Source organism: Natator depressus, chromosome 28, assembly GCF_965152275.1.
Source record: "Natator depressus isolate rNatDep1 chromosome 28, rNatDep2.hap1, whole genome shotgun sequence".
NCBI lineage: Eukaryota > Metazoa > Chordata > Testudines > Cheloniidae > Natator > Natator depressus.
Window position 1 is genome coordinate 3,391,383 of NC_134261.1, and position 13,649 is coordinate 3,405,031.

Genomic DNA, 13,649 nt, shown 5'->3' on the forward strand with positions numbered 1-13,649 from the left:
GCCGCAGTGAAACCTGGTGGCCAGTCGGGGTAAGGCACGGACGGTTTCCCCTAAAGCTGCAGTGACACCTGCTGGCCAGTCGGGGTAAGGCACCGACGGTTTCCCCTAGAGCTGCAGTGACAGCTGGTGGCCAGTCGGGGTAAGGCACGGAGGGTTTCCCCTAAAGCTGCAGTGACACCTGGTGGCCAGTCTGGGTAAGGCACGGACGGTTTCCCCTAGAGCGGCAGTGACACCTGGTGGCCAGTCGGGGTAAGGCACGGACGGTTTCCCCTAGAACTGCAGTGACACCTGGTGGCCAGTCGGGGTAAGGCACGGACGGTTTGCCCTAAAGCTGCAGTGACACCTGGTGTCCAGTCGGGGTAAGGCACGGACGGTTTCCCCTAGAGCGGCAGTGACACCTGGTGGCCAGTTGGGGTAAGGCACGGACGGTTTCCCCTAAAGCTGCAGTGACACCTGGTGGCCAATCGGGGTAAGGCACGGACGGTTTCCCCTAAAGCTGCAGTGACACCTGGCGGCCAGTCGGGGTAACGCACGGACGGTTTCCCCTAAAGCTGCAGTGACACCTGGTGGCCAATCGGGGTAAGGCACGGACGGTTTCACCTAGAGCTGCAGTGACACCTGGTGGCCAGTTGGTGTAAGGCACGGACGGTTTCCCCTACAGCTGCAGTGACACCTGGTGGCCAGTCGGGGTAAGGCACGGACGGTTTCCCCTAGAGCGGCAGTGACACCTGGTGGCCAGTCGGGGTAAGGCACGGACGGTTTCCCCTAGAGCGGCAGTGACACCTGATGGCCAGTCGGGGTAAGGCACGGACGGTTTCCCCTAGAGCGGCAGTGACACCTGGTGGCCAGTCGGGGTAAGGCACGGACGGTTTCCCCTAAAGCTGCAGTGACACCTGGTGGCCAGTCGGGGTAAGGCACGGACGGCTTCCCCTAAAGCTGCAGTGACACCTGGTGGCCAGTCGGGGTAAGGCACGGACGGTTTCCCCTAAAGCTGCAGTGACACCTGGCGGCCAGTCGGGATAAGGCACGGACGGTTTCCCCTAGAACGGCAGTGACACCTGGCGGCCGGTATTGGTAAGGCACGGACGGTTTCCCCTAGAGCGGCAGTGACACCTGGTGGCCAGTCGGGGTAAGGCACGGACGGTTTCCCCTAGAGCGGCAGTGACACCTGGTGGCCAGTCGGGGTAAGGCACGGACGGTTTCCCCTAGAACTGCAGTGACACCTGGTGGCCAGTTGGGGTAAGGCACGGACGGTTTCTCCTAGAGCCGCAGTGAGACCTGGTGGCCAGTCGGGGTAAGGCACGGACGGTTTCCCCTAAAGCTGCAGTGACACCTGCTGGCCGGTCGGGGTAAGGCATGGACGGTTTCCCCTAGAGCTGCAGTGACACCTGGTGGCCAGTCGGGGTAAGGCACGGAGGGTTTCCCCTAAAGCTGCAGTGACACCTGGTGGCCAGTCGGGGTAAGGCACGGACGGTTTCCCCTAAAGCTGCAGTGACACCTGGTGGCCAGTCGGGGTAAGGCACGGACGGTTTATCCTAGAGCGGCAGTGACACCTGGTGTCCAGTCGGGGTAGGGCACGGACGGTTTCCCCTAGAGCGGCAGTGAGACCTGGTGGCCAGTCGGGGTAAGGCACGGACGGTTTCCCCTAGAGCGGCAGTGACACCTGGTGGCCAGTCGGGGTAAGGCACGGACGGTTTCCCCTAAAGCGGCAGTGACACCTGGTGGCCAGTCGGGGTAAGGCACGGAGGGTTTTCCGTAGAGCGGCAGTGACACCTGGTGGCCAGTCGGGGTAAGGCACGGACGGTTTCCCCTAAAGCTGCAGTGACACCTGGTGTCCAGTCGGGGTAAGGCACGGACGGTTTCCCCTAAAGCTGCAGTGACACCTGGTGGCCAGTCGGGGTAAGGCATGGACGGTTTCCCCTAAAGCTGCAGTGACACCTGGCGGCCAGTCGGGATAAGGCACGGACGGTTTCCCCTAGAACGGCAGTGACACCTGGCGGCCAGTAGGGGTAAGGCACGGACGGTTTCCCCTAGAGCGGCAGTGACACCTGGTGGCCAGTCGGGGTAAGGCACGGACGGTTTCCCCTAGAGCGGCAGTGACACCTGGTGGCCAATCGGGGTAAGGCACGGACGGTTTCACCTAGAGCTGCAGTGACACCTGGTGGCCAGTTGGTGTAAGGCACGGACGGTTTCCCCTACAGCTGCAGTGACACCTGGTGGCCAGTCGGGGTAAGGCACGGACGGTTTCCCCTAGAGCGGCAGTGACACCTGGTGGCCAGTCGGGGTAAGGCACGGACGTTTTCCCCTAGAGCGGCAGTGACACCTGATGGCCAGTCGGGGTAAGGCACGGACGGTTTCCCCTAGAGCGGCAGTGACACCTGGTGGCCAGTCGGGGTAAGGCACGGACGGTTTCCCCTAAAGCTGCAGTGACACCTGGTGGCCAGTCGGGGTAAGGCACGGACGGTTTCCCCTAAAGCTGCAGTGACACCTGGCGGCCAGTCGGGATAAGGCACGGACGGTTTCCCCTAGAACGGCAGTGACACCTGGCGGCCAGTAGGGGTAAGGCACGGACGGTTTCCCCTAGAGCGGCAGTGACACCTGGTGGCCAGTCGGGGTAAGGCACGGACGGTTTCCCCTAGAGCGGCAGTGACACCTGGTGTCCAATCGGGGTAAGGCACGGACGGTTTCACCTAGAGCTGCAGTGACACCTGGTGGCCAGTTGGTGTAAGGCACGGACGGTTTCCCCTACAGCTGCAGTGACACCTGGTGGCCAGTCGGGGTAAGGCACGGACGGTTTCCCCTAGAGCGGCAGTGACACCTGGTGGCCAGTCGGGGTAAGGCACGGACGGTTTCCCCTAGAGCGGCAGTGACACCTGGTGGCCAGTCGGGGTAAGGCACGGACGGTTTCCCCTAGAGCGGCAGTGACACCTGGTGGCCAGTCGGGGTAAGGCACGGACGGTTTCCCCTAAAGCTGCAGTGACACCTGGTGGCCAGTCGGGGTAAGGCACGGACGGTTTCCCCTAGAGCGGCAGTGACACCTGGTGGCCAGTCGGGGTAAGGCACGGACGGTTTCCCCTAAAGCTGCAGTGACACCTGGCGGCCAGTCGGGGTAAGGCACGGACGGTTCCCCCTAGAGCGGCAGTGACACCTGATGGCCCGTCGGGGAAGGCACGGACGGTTTCCCCTAGAGCTGCAGTGACACCTGGTGGCCAGTCGGGGTAAGGCACGGACGGTTTCCCCTAGAGCGGCAGTGACACCTGGTGGCCAGTCGGGGTAAGGCACGGACGTTTTCCCCTAGAGCGGCAGTGAGACCTGGTGGCCAGTCGGGGTAAGGCACGGACGGTTTCCCCTAGAGCGGCAGTGACACCTGGTGGCCAGTCGGGGTAAGGCACGGACGGTTCCCCCTAGAGCGGCAGTGACACCTGATGGCCAGTCGGGGAAGGCACGGACGGTTTCCCCTAGAGCGACAGTGACATCTGGTGGCCAGTCGGGGTAAGGCACGGACGGTTTCCCGTAGAGCGGCAGTGACACCTGGTGGCCAGTCGGGGTAAGGCACGGACGGTTTCCCCTAAAGCTGCAGTGACACCTGGTGTCCAGTCAGGGTAAGGCACGGACGGTTTCCCCTAGAGCGGCAGTGACACCTGGTGGCCAGTCGGGGTAAGGCACGGATGGTTTCCCCTAGAGCGGCAGTGACACCTGGTGGCCAGTCGGGGTAAGGCACGGAGGGTTTTCTGTAGAGCGGCAGTGACACCTGGTGGCCAGTCGGGGTAAGGCACGGACGGTTTCCCCTAAAGCTGCAGTGACACCTGGTGGCCAATCGGGGTAAGGCACGGACGGTTTCCCCTAGAGCTGCAGTGACACCTGGTGGCCAGTCGGGGTAAGGCACGGAGGGTTTCCCCTAAAGCTGCAGTGACACCTGGTGGCCAGTCGGGGTAGGGCACGGACGGTTTCCCCTAGAGCGGCAGTGACACCTGGTGGCCAGTCGGGGTAAGGCACGGACGGTTTCCCCTAAAGCTGCAGTGACACCTGGCGGCCAGTCGGGGTAAGGCACGGACGGTTTCCCCTAGAGCGGCAGTGACACCTGGTGGCCAGTCGGGGTAAGGCACGGACGGTTTCCCCAAGAGCGGCAGTGACACCAGGTGGCCAGTCGGGGTAAGGCACGGACGGTTTCCCCTAGAGCGGCAGTGACACCTGGTGGCCAGTCGGGGTAAGGCACGGACGGTTTCCCCTAGAGCGGCAGTGACACCTGGTGGCCAGTCGGGGTAAGGCACGGACGGTTCCCCCTAGAGCGGCAGTGACACCTGATGGCCAGTCGGGGTAAGGCACGGACGGTTTCCCCTAGAGCGACAGTGACACCTGGTGGCCAGTTGGGGGAAGGCACGGACGGTTTCCCCTAGACCGCAGTGACACCTGGTGGCCCGTCGGGGTAAGGCACGGACGGTTTCCCCTAGAACTGCAGTGACACCTGGTGGCCAGTTGGGGTAAGGCACGGACGTTTTCACCTAGAGCGGCAGTGACACCTGGTGGCCAGTCGGGGTAAGGCACGGACGGTTTCCCCTAAAGCTTCAGTGACACCTGCTGGCCAGTCGGGGTAAGGCACGGAGGGTTTCCCCTAAAGCTGCAGTGACACCTGGTGGCCAGTCTGGGTAAGGCACGGACGGTTTCCCCTAGAGCTGCAGTGACAGCTGGTGGCCAGTCGGGGTAAGGCACGGAGGGTTTCCCCTAAAGCTGCAGTGACACCTGGTGGCCAGTCTGGGTAAGGCACGGACGGTTTCCCCTAGAGCGGCAGTGACACCTGGTGGCCAGTCGGGGTAAGGCACGGACGGTTTCCCCTAGAACTGCAGTGACACCTGGTGGCCAGTCGGGGTAAGGCACGGACGGTTTCCCCTAAAGCTGCAGTGACACCTGGTGTCCAGTCGGGGTAAGGCACGGACGGTTTCCCCTAGAGCAGCAGTGACACCTGGTGGCCAGTCGGGGTAAGGCACGGACATTTTCCCCTAAAGCTGCAGTGACACCTGGTGGCCAGTCGGGGTAAGGCACGGACGGTTTCCCCTAAAGCTGCAGTGACACCTGGTGGCCAGTCGGGGTAAGGCACGGACGGTTTCCCCTAGAGCGGCAGTGACACCTGGTGGCCAGTCGGGGTAAGGCACGGACGGTTTCCCCTAAAGCTGCAGTGACACCTGGCGGCCAGTCGGGGTAAGGCACGGACGGTTCCCCCTAGAGCGGCAGTGACACCTGATGGCCCGTCGGGGAAGGCACGGACGGTTTCCCCTAGAGCTGCAGTGACACCTGGTGGCCAGTCGGGGTAAGGCACGGACGGTTTCCCCTAGAGCGGCAGTGACACCTGGTGGCCAGTCGGGGTAAGGCACGGACGTTTTCCCCTAGAGCGGCAGTGAGACCTGGTGGCCAGTCGGGGTAAGGCACGGACGGTTTCCCCTAGAGCGGCAGTGACACCTGGTGGCCAGTCGGGGTAAGGCACGGACGGTTCCCCCTAGAGCGGCAGTGACACCTGATGGCCAGTCGGGGAAGGCACGGACGGTTTCCCCTAGAGCGACAGTGACATCTGGTGGCCAGTCGGGGTAAGGCACGGACGGTTTCCCGTAGAGCGGCAGTGACACCTGGTGGCCAGTCGGGGTAAGGCACGGACGGTTTCCCCTAAAGCTGCAGTGACACCTGGTGTCCAGTCAGGGTAAGGCACGGACGGTTTCCCCTAGAGCGGCAGTGACACCTGGTGGCCAGTCGGGGTAAGGCACGGATGGTTTCCCCTAGAGCGGCAGTGACACCTGGTGGCCAGTCGGGGTAAGGCACGGAGGGTTTTCTGTAGAGCGGCAGTGACACCTGGTGGCCAGTCGGGGTAAGGCACGGACGGTTTCCCCTAAAGCTGCAGTGACACCTGGTGGCCAATCGGGGTAAGGCACGGACGGTTTCCCCTAGAGCTGCAGTGACACCTGGTGGCCAGTCGGGGTAAGGCACGGAGGGTTTCCCCTAAAGCTGCAGTGACACCTGGTGGCCAGTCGGGGTAGGGCACGGACGGTTTCCCCTAGAGCGGCAGTGACACCTGGTGGCCAGTCGGGGTAAGGCACGGACGGTTTCCCCTAAAGCTGCAGTGACACCTGGCGGCCAGTCGGGGTAAGGCACGGACGGTTTCCCCTAGAGCGGCAGTGACACCTGGTGGCCAGTCGGGGTAAGGCACGGACGGTTTCCCCAAGAGCGGCAGTGACACCAGGTGGCCAGTCGGGGTAAGGCACGGACGGTTTCCCCTAGAGCGGCAGTGACACCTGGTGGCCAGTCGGGGTAAGGCACGGACGGTTTCCCCTAGAGCGGCAGTGACACCTGGTGGCCAGTCGGGGTAAGGCACGGACGGTTCCCCCTAGAGCGACAGTGACACCTGGTGGCCAGTTGGGGGAAGGCACGGACGGTTTCCCCTAGACCGCAGTGACACCTGGTGGCCCGTCGGGGTAAGGCACGGACGGTTTCCCCTAGAACTGCAGTGACACCTGGTGGCCAGTTGGGGTAAGGCACGGACGTTTTCACCTAGAGCGGCAGTGACACCTGGTGGCCAGTCGGGGTAAGGCACGGACGGTTTCCCCTAAAGCTTCAGTGACACCTGCTGGCCAGTCGGGGTAAGGCACGGAGGGTTTCCCCTAAAGCTGCAGTGACACCTGGTGGCCAGTCTGGGTAAGGCACGGACGGTTTCCCCTAGAGCTGCAGTGACAGCTGGTGGCCAGTCGGGGTAAGGCACGGAGGGTTTCCCCTAAAGCTGCAGTGACACCTGGTGGCCAGTCTGGGTAAGGCACGGACGGTTTCCCCTAGAGCGGCAGTGACACCTGGTGGCCAGTCGGGGTAAGGCACGGACGGTTTCCCCTAGAACTGCAGTGACACCTGGTGGCCAGTCGGGGTAAGGCACGGACGGTTTCCCCTAAAGCTGCAGTGACACCTGGTGTCCAGTCGGGGTAAGGCACGGACGGTTTCCCCTAGAGCAGCAGTGACACCTGGTGGCCAGTCGGGGTAAGGCACGGACATTTTCCCCTAAAGCTGCAGTGACACCTGGTGGCCAGTCGGGGTAAGGCACGGACGGTTTCCCCTAAAGCTGCAGTGACACCTGGTGGCCAGTCGGGGTAAGGCACGGACGGTTTCCCCTAGAGCTGCAGTGACACCTGGTGGCCAGTCGGGGTAAGGCACGGACGGTTTCCCCTAGAGCGGCAGTGACACCTGGTGGCCAGTTGGGGTAAGGCACGGACGGTTTTCCGTAGAGCGGCAGTGACACCTGGTGGCCAGTCGGGGTAAGGCACGGACGGTTTCCCCTAAAGCTGCAGTGACACCCGGTGTCCAGTCGGGGTAAGGCACGGACGGTTTCCCCTAAAGCTGCAGTGACACCTGGTGGCCAGTCGGGGTAAGGCACGGACGGTTTCCCCTAGAGCTGCAGTGACACCTGGTGTCCAGTCGGGGTAAGGCACGGACGGTTTCCCCTAAAGCTGCAGTGACACCTGGTGGCCAGTCGGGGTAAGGCACGGACGGTTTCCCCTAAAGCTGCAGTGACACCTGGTGGCCAGTCGGGGTAAGGCACGGACGGCTTCCCCTAAAGCTGCAGTGACACCTGGTGGCCAGTCGGGGTAAGGCACGGACGGTTTCCCCTAAAGCTGCAGTGACACCTGGCGGCCAGTCGGGATAAGGCACGGACGGTTTCCCCTAGAACGGCAGTGACACCTGGCGGCCAGTAGGGGTAAGGCACGGACGGTTTCCCCTAGAGCGGCAGTGACACCTGGTGGCCAGTCGGGGTAAGGCACGGACGGTTTCCCCTAGAGCGGCAGTGACACCTGGTGGCCAGTCGGGGTAAGGCACGGACGGTTTCCCCTAAAGCGGCAGTGACACCTGGTGGCCAGTCGGGGTAAGGCACGGATGGTTTCCCCTAGAGCGGCAGTGACACCTGGTGGCCAGTCGGGGTAAGGCACGGACGGTTTTCCGTAGAGCGGCAGTGACACCTGGTGGCCAGTCGGGGTAAGGCACGGACGGTTTCCCCTAAAGCTGCAGTGACACCTGGTGTCCAGTCGGGGTAAGGCACGGACGGTTTCCCCTAAAGCTGCAGTGACACCTGGTGGCCAGTCGGGGTAAGGCACGGACGGTTTCCCCTAGAGCTGCAGTGACACCTGGTGGCCAGTCGGGGTAAGGCACGGACGGTTTCCCCTAGAGCGGCAGTGACACCTGGTGGCCAGTTGGGGTAAGGCACGGACGGTTTCCCCTAAAGCTGCAGTGACACCTGCTGGCCAATCGGGGTAAGGCACGGACGGTTTCCCCTCAAGCTGCAGTGACACCTGGCGGCGAGTCGGGGTAAGGCACGGACGGTTTCCCCTAGAGCTGCAGTGACACCTGGTGGCCAGTCGGGGTAAGGCACGGACGGTTTCCCCTAGAGCGGCAGTGACACCTGGCGGCCAGTCGGGGTAAGGCACGGACGTTTTCCCCTAGAGCTGCAGTGACACCTGGTGGCCAGTCGGGGTAAGGCACGGACGGTTCCCCCTAGAGCGGCAGTGACACATGATGGCCAGTCGGGGTAAGGCACGGACCGTTTCCCCTAGAGCGACAGTGACATCTGGTGGCCAGTCGGGATAAGGCACGGACGGTTTCCCCTAGAGCGGCAGTGACACCTGGTGGCCAGTCGGGGTAAGGCACGGACGGTTTCCCCTAAAGCTGCAGTGACACCTGGTCTCCAGTCGGGGTAAGGCACGGACGGTTTCCCCTAGAGCGGCAGTGACACCTGGTGGCCAGTCGGGGTAAGGCACGGACATTTTCCCCTAAAGCTGCAGTGACACCTGGTGGCCAGTCGGGGTAAGGCACGGACGGTTTCCCCTAAAGCTGCAGTGACACCTGGTGGCCAGTCGGGGTAAGGCACGTACGGTTTCCCCTAGAGCTGCAGTGACACCTGGAGGCCAGTCGGGGTAAGGCACGGACGGTTTCCCCTCGAGCGGCAGTGACACCTGGTGGCCAGTCGGGGTAAGGCACGGACGGTTCCCCCTAGAGCGGCAGTGACACCTGGTGGCCAGTCGGGGTAAGGCACGGACGGTTTCCCCTAGAGCGGCAGTGACACCTGGTGGCCAGTCGGGGTAAGGCACGGACGGTTCCCCCTAGAGCGGCAGTGACACCTGATGGCCAGTCGGGGTAAGGCACGGACGGTTTCCCCTAGAGCGACAGTGACACCTGGTGGCCAGTCGGGGTAAGGCACGGACGGTTTCCCCTAGACCGCAGTGACACCTGGTGGCCAGTCGGTGTAAGGCACGGACGGTTTACCCTAGAGCTGCAGTGACACCTGGCGGCCAGTCGGGGTAAGGCACGGACGGTTTCCCCTAAAGCTGCAGTGACACCTGGTGGCCAGTCGGGGTAAGGCACGGACGGTTTATCCTAGAGCGGCAGTGACACCTGGTGGCCAGTCGGGGTAAGGCACGGACGGTTTCCCCTAGAGCGGCAGTGACACCTGGTGGCCAGTCGGGGTAAGGCACGGACGGTTTCCCATAGAGAGGCAGTGACACCTGGTGGCCAGTCGGGGTAAGGCACGGACGGTTTCCCCTAAAGCGGCAGTGACACCTGGTGGCCAGTCGGGGTAAGGCACGGATGGTTTCCCCTAGAGCGGCAGTGACACCTGGTGGCCAGTCGGAGTAAGGCACGGACGGTTTTCCGTAGAGCGGCAGTGACACCTGGTGGCCAGTCGGGGTAAGGCACGGACGGTTTCCCCTAAAGCTGCAGTGACACCTGGTGTCCAGTCGGGGTAAGGCACGGACGGTTTCCCCTAAAGCTGCAGTGACACCTGGTGGCCAGTCGGGGTAAGGCACGGACGGTTTCCCCTAGAGCTGCAGTGACACCTGGTGGCCAGTCGGGGTAAGGCACGGACGGTTTCCCCTAGAGCGGCAGTGACACCTGGCGGCCAGTTGGGGTAAGGCACGGACGGTTTCCCCTAAAGCTGCAGTGACACCTGCTGGCCAATCGGGGTAAGGCACGGACGGTTTCCCCTAAAGCTGCAGTGACACCTGGCGGCTATTCGGGGTAAGGCACGGACGGTTTCCCCTAGAGCTGCAGTGACACCTGGGGGCCAGTCGGGATAAGGCACGGACGGTTTCCCCTAGAACGGCAGTGACACCTGGCGGCCAGTTGGGGTAAGGCACGGACGGTTTCCCCTAGAGCTGCAGTGACACCTGGTGGCCAGTCGGGGTAAGGCACGGACGGTTTCCCCTAGAGCGGCAGTGACACCTGGCGGCCAGTCGGGGTAAGGCACGGATGGTTTCCCCTAGAGCTGCAGTGACACCTGGTGGCCAGTCGGGGTAAGGCACGGACGGTTTCCCCTAGAGCGGCAGTGACACCTGGTGGACAGTCGGGGTAAGGCACGGACGTTTTCCCCTAGAGCGGCAGTGACACCTGGTGGCCAGTCGGGGTAAGGCACGGACGGTTCCCCCTAGAGCGGCAGTGACACATGATGGCCAGTCGGGGTAAGGCACGGTCCGTTTCCCCTAGAGCGACAGTGACATCTGGTGGCCAGTCGGGGTAAGGCACGGACGGTTTCCCCTAGAGCGGCAGTGACACCTGGTGGCCAGTCGGGGTAAGGCACGGACGGTTCCCCCTAGAGCGGCAGTGACACCTGATGGCCAGTCGGGGAAGGCACGGACGGTTTCCCCTAGAGCGACAGTGACATCTGGTGGCCAGTCGGGGTAAGGCACGGACGGTTTCCCGTAGAGCGGCAGTGACACCTGGTGGCCAGTCGGGGTAAGGCACGGACGGTTTCCCCTAAAGCTGCAGTGACACCTGGTGTCCAGTCAGGGTAAGGCACGGACGGTTTCCCCTAGAGCGGCAGTGACACCTGGTGGCCAGTCGGGGTAAGGCACGGATGGTTTCCCCTAGAGCGGCAGTGACACCTGGTGGCCAGTCGGGGTAAGACACGGAGGGTTTTCTGTAGAGCGGCAGTGACACCTGGTGGCCAGTCGGGGTAAGGCACGGACGGTTTCCCCTAAAGCTGCAGTGACACCTGGTGGCCAATCGGGGTAAGGCACGGACGGTTTCCCCTAGAGCTGCAGTGACACCTGGTGGCCAGTCGGGGTAAGGCACGGAGGGTTTCCCCTAAAGCTGCAGTGACACCTGGTGGCCAGTCGGGGTAGGGCACGGACGGTTTCCCCTAGAGCGGCAGTGACACCTGGTGGCCAGTCGGGGTAAGGCACGGACGGTTTCCCCTAAAGCTGCAGTGACACCTGGCGGCCAGTCGGGGTAAGGCACGGACGGTTTCCCCTAGAGCGGCAGTGACACCTGGTGGCCAGTCGGGGTAAGGCACGGACGGTTTCCCCAAGAGCGGCAGTGACACCAGGTGGCCAGTCGGGGTAAGGCACGGACGGTTTCCCCTAGAGCGGCAGTGACACCTGGTGGCCAGTCGGGGTAAGGCACGGACGGTTTCCCCTAGAGCGGCAGTGACACCTGGTGGCCAGTCGGGGTAAGGCACGGACGGTTCCCCCTAGAGCGGCAGTGACACCTGATGGCCAGTCGGGGTAAGGCACGGACGGTTTCCCCTAGAGCGACAGTGACACCTGGTGGCCAGTTGGGGGAAGGCACGGACGGTTTCCCCTAGACCGCAGTGACACCTGGTGGCCCGTCGGGGTAAGGCACGGACGGTTTCCCCTAGAACTGCAGTGACACCTGGTGGCCAGTTGGGGTAAGGCACGGACGTTTTCACCTAGAGCGGCAGTGACACCTGGTGGCCAGTCGGGGTAAGGCACGGACGGTTTCCCCTAAAGCTTCAGTGACACCTGCTGGCCAGTCGGGGTAAGGCACGGAGGGTTTCCCCTAAAGCTGCAGTGACACCTGGTGGCCAGTCTGGGTAAGGCACGGACGGTTTCCCCTAGAGCTGCAGTGACAGCTGGTGGCCAGTCGGGGTAAGGCACGGAGGGTTTCCCCTAAAGCTGCAGTGACACCTGGTGGCCAGTCTGGGTAAGGCACGGACGGTTTCCCCTAGAGCGGCAGTGACACCTGGTGGCCAGTCGGGGTAAGGCACGGACGGTTTCCCCTAGAACTGCAGTGACACCTGGTGGCCAGTCGGGGTAAGGCACGGACGGTTTCCCCTAAAGCTGCAGTGACACCTGGTGTCCAGTCGGGGTAAGGCACGGACGGTTTCCCCTAGAGCAGCAGTGACACCTGGTGGCCAGTCGGGGTAAGGCACGGACATTTTCCCCTAAAGCTGCAGTGACACCTGGTGGCCAGTCGGGGTAAGGCACGGACGGTTTCCCCTAAAGCTGCAGTGACACCTGGTGGCCAGTCGGGGTAAGGCACGGACGGTTTCCCCTAGAGCGGCAGTGACACCTGGTGGCCAGTCGGGGTAAGGCACGGACGGTTTCCCCTAAAGCTGCAGTGACACCTGGCGGCCAGTCGGGGTAAGGCACGGACGGTTCCCCCTAGAGCGGCAGTGACACCTGATGGCCCGTCGGGGAAGGCACGGACGGTTTCCCCTAGAGCTGCAGTGACACCTGGTGGCCAGTCGGGGTAAGGCACGGACGGTTTCCCCTAGAGCGGCAGTGACACCTGGTGGCCAGTCGGGGTAAGGCACGGACGTTTTCCCCTAGAGCGGCAGTGAGACCTGGTGGCCAGTCGGGGTAAGGCACGGACGGTTTCCCCTAGAGCGGCAGTGACACCTGGTGGCCAGTCGGGGTAAGGCACGGACGGTTCCCCCTAGAGCGGCAGTGACACCTGATGGCCAGTCGGGGAAGGCACGGACGGTTTCCCCTAGAGCGACAGTGACATCTGGTGGCCAGTCGGGGTAAGGCACGGACGGTTTCCCGTAGAGCGGCAGTGACACCTGGTGGCCAGTCGGGGTAAGGCACGGACGGTTTCCCCTAAAGCTGCAGTGACACCTGGTGTCCAGTCAGGGTAAGGCACGGACGGTTTCCCCTAGAGCGGCAGTGACACCTGGTGGCCAGTCGGGGTAAGGCACGGATGGTTTCCCCTAGAGCGGCAGTGACACCTGGTGGCCAGTCGGGGTAAGGCACGGAGGGTTTTCTGTAGAGCGGCAGTGACACCTGGTGGCCAGTCGGGGTAAGGCACGGACGGTTTCCCCTAAAGCTGCAGTGACACCTGGTGGCCAATCGGGGTAAGGCACGGACGGTTTCCCCTAGAGCTGCAGTGACACCTGGTGGCCAGTCGGGGTAAGGCACGGAGGGTTTCCCCTAAAGCTGCAGTGACACCTGGTGGCCAGTCGGGGTAGGGCACGGACGGTTTCCCCTAGAGCGGCAGTGACACCTGGTGGCCAGTCGGGGTAAGGCACGGACGGTTTCCCCTAAAGCTGCAGTGACACCTGGCGGCCAGTCGGGGTAAGGCACGGACGGTTTCCCCTAGAGCGGCAGTGACACCTGGTGGCCAGTCGGGGTAAGGCACGGACGGTTTCCCCAAGAGCGGCAGTGACACCAGGTGGCCAGTCGGGGTAAGGCACGGACGGTTTCCCCTAGAGCGGCAGTGACACCTGGTGGCCAGTCGGGGTAAGGCACGGACGGTTTCCCCTAGAGCGGCAGTGACACCTGGTGGCCAGTCGGGGTAAGGCACGGACGGTTCCCCCTAGAGCGACAGTGACACCTGGTGGCCAGTTGGGGGAAGGCACGGACGGTTTCCCCTAGACCGCAGTGACACCTGGTGGC